Source organism: Mastomys coucha, unplaced genomic scaffold (genome assembly GCF_008632895.1).
Source record: "Mastomys coucha isolate ucsf_1 unplaced genomic scaffold, UCSF_Mcou_1 pScaffold22, whole genome shotgun sequence".
Classification (NCBI taxonomy): Eukaryota; Metazoa; Chordata; class Mammalia; order Rodentia; family Muridae; genus Mastomys; species Mastomys coucha.
Window position 1 is genome coordinate 259939519 of NW_022196905.1, and position 6304 is coordinate 259945822.

The window sequence follows — 6304 nt, forward strand, 5'->3', positions numbered from 1 at the left end:
GTTTGATTTCTTAACGTTCTGGGGTGTGAAAGGAGTGATGTCCACCGGCTGGTCAGTGTGGAATGAGGAAATATGTGTCAGGCAGCTTTCTCCATTGCCATGTGCCAAACCGTCCCCACACCCGACAGCTTAGAACATCTTCTGCTGTAGCTCATGTTCCCATTGGCCAACAGCACTCAGTCTGCATGTTGCTCTCTCTCTCTCTCTCTCTCTCTCTCTCACACACACACACACACACACACACACACACACACACACACACCCTCCCTATTCCTATCCCTCTCTCTCTCCAGAGCTATTCTACATGGCTTGCCCCTCTGACAGGCAGCCTGGGTTGAATACATGACACTTGCATGACCTCAGGAGAACACCAACGCCGTTTCCTTTGCTTATGTTGTTTAGACAGCCACAGGTCCATCCCAGGCTCAGGAGATGGGTATGAGCTTGGGTGTGGAAAAGGAAGCCTCACACAAGTGTTGGGACAGGAGATGACACGGGGCACACTCTGTGGCTGCCTGAGTACTACTCTCTAGCTGTACTTGTTTGCAAATGTTTCCTGCCTGGATGGAGGAAGGTCCCTTCACAATGTCATTGTGACCCAGCAGCTAAGGGGATAGCTCCAGTACAGTGGAGTTTCTAAGAACAGTCCCAGGACTATGTCGATTACCATGGGCAGAGTGCAGTAGGTGTTCATTTAATCTGTGAGCAGGGTGCATTGGGTGTTCAGTTAATCCATGGGCAGAGCACAGTAGGTGCTCTTCTAGCTAGGAGCTTACCTGATAGGCCAGTGAGCCCAAGGGATCCCCCTGTCTTTGTCTCCCCAGTATTGGGATTAAAAGATCCCAGCTTTTATACATGGCTTTAGATCAAACTCATGACTCCTCATGCATCCGAGGCAAGCACTTTACCGACCAAGCTATGCCCCAGCCCATCAGCAAGAGTTTTTGCATTATGGGCCAGAAGCTAGCCTGCCTCACCACCTTCAAGAGGACTGTGGATTTCCAGGACACTTGGCAGGAGGCCTTCTGATGCAGCCAAGTTCCTAGGAACATATTCACACATGTTCAATGATACTCACTAAAGCAAGCCACACGTGCATCAGTAAAGACCCAGGAGTTTACTCAAAGGGAACGGTTCAGTGGGTTACAGCACAGCCACACAAAGAACACCACGAAGTTGAAAAGGAAGGCAGAAGCTCTGACACGAAGAATGGGCCGCGGTGTGTGAGTGGAGAGAGCAGGCTGCAGACCCTCGAGCCTCATATAATCCCATTTGTGTAAGAAAGCATAAATACACAGGATTGTTTATACAGACATTAGAAGTTCTGGACACAGCGACATCAAACTCTTCACCAGTCGTTTCTGAGAACAGCCTTGCCGCTCAGCCTCGCTTTTCTATCGCTTGAATTGTTTCCAAGAGCGGCATGCTTGGGGCGAATAAACGTGTCCTTTCCCTGCTTCATGTTATGGAAAAAGTCAAATGTTCGCCACAACAGAGAGGAACCCCAGGGTTCCCATCCCCAACTTTAGAAACTGTGGGCTCACAGCCAAATTTGCTGCATCTCCATCCCACCCTCCTAGCCCCTACCCCTCAGCACACCCAAAACGCACACCATGTCCCAGAGGCAGAAAGTATCAAGTGGCTGTCCCGATTTACAATCCCTCGTTATACTGTAAATTATTTTGTAACAGTTTGCTTCTACCAGAATTCAAATAAAGGCTACATCATGTGCTTGGCCTTGGTTTGGTTACTATTTAGTTACTATCCAGTGTGTGCATGAGGGTGGATGGGTGAATAGGTATGTATTTGTGTACCATGGCCTGTGGGGGAGGGGGTCAAAGGCCAATTTTCTAGAGTCAGTTCTCTCCCTCAACCTTGCAGAGAGTGGGTGGAGAACCCAATACTTTATCTAACAGTCAGCCAGACTGCTGACAGGACTCCCTCACTTTGTGACTATGGGCAGTTTACTCCCTGTGCACGATGTCCCCCCCCCCCCAAAGCTGTCCCATCTGTATTATGTATCTATGGAAAGCCCAAGTGTCTGAGAGCTGCTACACACAATCTGCCAACTTACAGCATGAAGGTTCAGGGCTAATGGTCCAGGGTGGCCCTGCCTGCCCTGCTTGTCACAGCAGCCCCAGAAAACCATCCATTTTTACCCTATTCAAGGATTCCAATACTACCAAGGAGATTGAGTACCACTGGCCAGCCCTTGCTGAAACGTCTGGAGTCATGTGCAGCTCAGAGCTCCTAGGCAACAGAGTGGCTATCTGTATCTAGCAAAGATAACCAAATATTCAGGCCAAGCTTCTGTCACTCAGCTCCTCTATGTCAAATTTACACAAAAATGTTTCTACCCTCTGGCCTGTCTTAGCCTCTTTCCTGATTGTTGGGACAAAAGATCCAATAAAGCAAGGGAGTTTCTTCAGGTGCACTCTATCATGGCAGGGAAGACATAATGCGGTGGGAGCGGGAGGCGGCTGGTCCCCTTGAGTCTGCAGTCAGGAAGCAGAGGGAGATGAATACTGGTGCTCAGCTCATGTTCCTCTCTGTGCAGTGCAGGAGCCCACCCTCAGCACAGCACTGCCCATGTTTAGGGTGAGTCCTCCCTCCTCAGTTAAACCTCTGGCTCCATCCTCACAGACACAGTGAGGGTACACACACTCCATGGTGACACTAAACCCAGTTCAAAGATTAGTTTTTATCATCAGCACGTAATTTTAATTTCAACGCCTATTTTTTATTTATTTATTTGTTTGTTTGTTTGTTTGTTTTTGGTTTTTCAAGACAGGGTTTCTTTGTGTTGTCCTGGCTGTCCTGGAACTCACTCTGTAGACCAGGCTGGCCTTGAACTCAGAAATCTGCCTGCCTCTGCTTCTGAAGCCCTGGGATTAAAGGTGTGCACTACCACCGCCCGGCTCAACACCTATTTTTAATGATGGTTCTTAAATGCTTTAACCTACCTTTTAGCCCACCAGAGGTAGGGGAAAGAAACGATACTGGGGTTGCGGGGAGTGGACCATTTAGAAATGGTTCTTTGGAGCAACTCTGGTCTGTGTTGTCTGGACATCAGCAATTCAACTCATAGGTCAGCAGTGGCAGCTCAATCCACTCATAATCACCTCCCGGATATACCAGCAGTCCAGTTTGGTAGAGTCAGATAGCAAACTGAATCAACAGTGACGGTGCTACCTAGCAGAGACAGCCAGGCCTCAGCCTCTGCTCGAGCCAGCAAGAGAGATGCCAGGAAAACTCTCAGCTCTGCCTCTCTCAGTAAAGCCAAGATCAGTGAAGACTTGAGACCCACAAACGTTGCACAGCTAGCTCTATAAACAAGCCTAGCTCAGCCCCAGTCACTGTCTGTTGAGTCCTATTTATATACCCTCCAAACATCCCGTGTCCTTCACGGCTCTTGCCTCAGCACCTGCATCCATCTCAGCTAACATCACTCTGCCAATCAGCCCAAGTCTGAGCAAGCAGCAAGGAGCCACAGCACACCACCAGAAGTTTTTTGGTGTGTTTCTCTCTATGGAGTCCCAACTAACGCAGCTCAATGACACAATGTAAGGCAGACCAATACATGAGTGTGTGTCGTGAGTGAAGACTCCTTCGTCACATGTCCTTTCACATGCTTGCTTTAGCAGAACGTCCTCTCTCCTATGTCTGCTTCAGCTAAATGTTCCTTCATGAGTCTGCCTTAGCATTTCACACCTATGTCCACCTCAGGAACACACTCCTTCACCCGTTTGCCCCAACAAAACACCATCCAACACAACTGACTTTCGAAAGACCCCTCAAGCTTCCACTTCATCATCATGAGACAGCCTAGAGGCTCTTGAGAGAATCTTAATGGAAGAGCTGCCTCCATCAGATTGGCCTGTGGCTGTGTCCCTGAAGAATAACCTTGATTGATAATTGATATGTGAGGGCCCAACCACTCTCAGTAGTACCATTCCTGGGCAAGTAGGTCTGGGCTGTATAGGAAAGCTAGCTGAGGAGCGGGCGACCTGGTTCAGCAGCTAAGAGTACTGTCTACTCTTCCAGAGGTTCCATGTTTAATGCCCAGTATCCACGTGGTGGGTCACAACCATCTATAATGGGATGTGATGGCCTCTTCTGTCGTGCTTTGTATATGCAAATAAAGTACTCATATGTATAAATAAATAAATAAATAAATCTTTTTTAATGTTTTTTTCTATTTTTTTTTTTAAGCTAGCTGAGCTAGCCAGTAAGCAGTGTTCCTCTGTGGCCTCTGCTTCAGTTCCTGCCCTAACTTCCCTCAATGACCCGGAAGTGTAAGCTGAAACAGACCCTTTCTTCCTATAAGTTGTCTTTGGTCATTGTGGTTACCACAGCAACAGACAAATTTGAACACTAATCAAGCCGACAGGGCGGAACCACTGCACCACCACCTTTTGAGATCTGAGGGGTGCAGATCAAGGTGAATAGATTGGGCACACAATCAGATAAGGGCCCATGTAGGCACAACGGGCAGTGATGGGACTCACCCATGTGACCCTGTGACAAACACACGGCTAGCAATGGGTCCTAAAGACCTGGGTCTTCTCACCAGTAATAATCCAGACCCTACACTTGAAAGGTCCTTTGGGCTAGGAGGAGGGGGGACTGGGCAGTAACCGGGTCAAGGAGGCAGAGAGAAGTGTAACAATTGCGGCTACTTCACCCACACAAGAGCTACCAAACACGATGCCGTGGGTCTCCTGCTCCCAGGAGCCCTGGAGGTCTGGTGTTGGTACCCGTTCTTGGGCTCCCTCCAGTCCCTTAGTATATTGCCTTTCTTCTACTCTCTAACCTCTGATACAAGCCACCTCTCTCCACAGTCAAGCACTACCTTCTAGTGAGCGTTTGCCGCTGTGATATAAGAGGCATCTGCGCATGCCTCTACTCTCAGGAAAGACCGCGTGAGCCAATCAGAATCCTTCTCCGAGAGCTCTCGTGGTGCTGAGGCAGGAGTCTTTCCCTGTCATTCCTGGCCAGAGAATAGCGGGGTGGCTTGTGAGACCACTCTGCCTGTGGATGGCAGGAAGCCAGGGGGACCGAGGAGGCAGAAAAGGAAGAGGATGATGAGGAAGAAAAAAATTTAAAAGCAGGAGGGAGAGAGAGAACGAACGGGAGCCAGAAGAGAGCGAAAGAACAGGAAGAGGAAACAGAGAAGAGGAGGACCCGTGAGCAACCAGGAGAGCTGCCGTGAGCGAGTAGATGAACTATCCCCCTGTCCTGTGAGCTGGATTTTTTCACAGGAGCTGGGGCAGGGCGAGGGTAGGGGACATAGGGTGTAGGTCCCCACCGGGTTCTAGCAGCTGGCCAGGCACCGCCACCACCTTGTAAATGGGAGCAGTGTTGGAAGCAAATGTGTGCTTCTGTGCGGGTGGGGGTGTGGTGGGGTGCCCCTCCCTTCCCCCACCCTGTCCCAACCTTCCCAGCACCTGTCAGGAAACACTGACCCCATTGCGGGGCTCAGCTTTACACGGACTCTGTCTAACACCTTGTAAAAAAGGGCACCGGTGCAGAAGATTAAAGGGCACCATTAAGTAAGTTGTTTTATTTCTTCGGAGACTGAAGGCAGGCTGAAGCTGTGCGAGGAAACATCGCCCAGTTGTTTACTCTCTGTTACCAGGCACCGTGAGGCACCTCCAGAGGCACCCCAGGCCGGTCACGCTGGTGGTTTATAAGGTGTAACTGTTGGGGGGCAGCCAGCACCCGACCTGCAGGGAGGCTGGGGCAGTCACATGGGTCAGCATGTACAGTCAGCACCAATAAAAGCTCACAGGGCCCCAGCCCAGTGGGACCCTGAAGGGGGTCTGCTTGGCTCTCAAGTCCTCAACAAGGCCTGGAATGTGTGGAGACCCTGCCGTTTACACTGCTATGCTCCTGCACGGAGGCCATAGTGACTGGCTCAAACTGGCTAGGGAGAGGGCTGCCTCTCTGGTCATGGGCATGCGTGTGTCTGTTATGGGAGGAATGAACACCACTGGGGATGACCTGGGACACTGAGGCTCCCTGGGTGCTGACCTCTTCTCGCTTGCTCTGCTCAGGAAGCAAGAGGCTTTGGCAAAACCTTCCATGTTGGAGGAACAGAAAACAATGTGGATGGCTGGATTGGAACAGAGAGCTTTAGGTGACAAGAATCCAGTGGGACAGGATTATGTCAGAAGGTGGCGAACAGACTTTCTCTCTCCCCTTCTCCTCCTCTCTCTCCCTCTCTCCTCCTCTCTCCCCCTCTCTCTCCCTCTCTCCCCCTCTCTCCCCTCTCTCCCCCTCTCTCTCCCTCTCTCCCTTCCCT

At 50.4% G+C, this 6304-nt stretch overlaps 1 long non-coding RNA gene across 1 annotated transcript; it reads left to right on the forward strand.

Annotated features, from left to right (window-relative positions):
* The first annotated feature begins 4360 nt into the window (after window positions 1–4360).
* Window positions 4361–5556, forward strand: LOC116068149. Its single transcript, XR_004109457.1, has 2 exons — window positions 4361–4441; window positions 4842–5556. It is a non-coding gene; the product is annotated as an uncharacterized LOC116068149 (long non-coding RNA).
* Window positions 5557–6304: the final 748 nt, after the last annotated feature.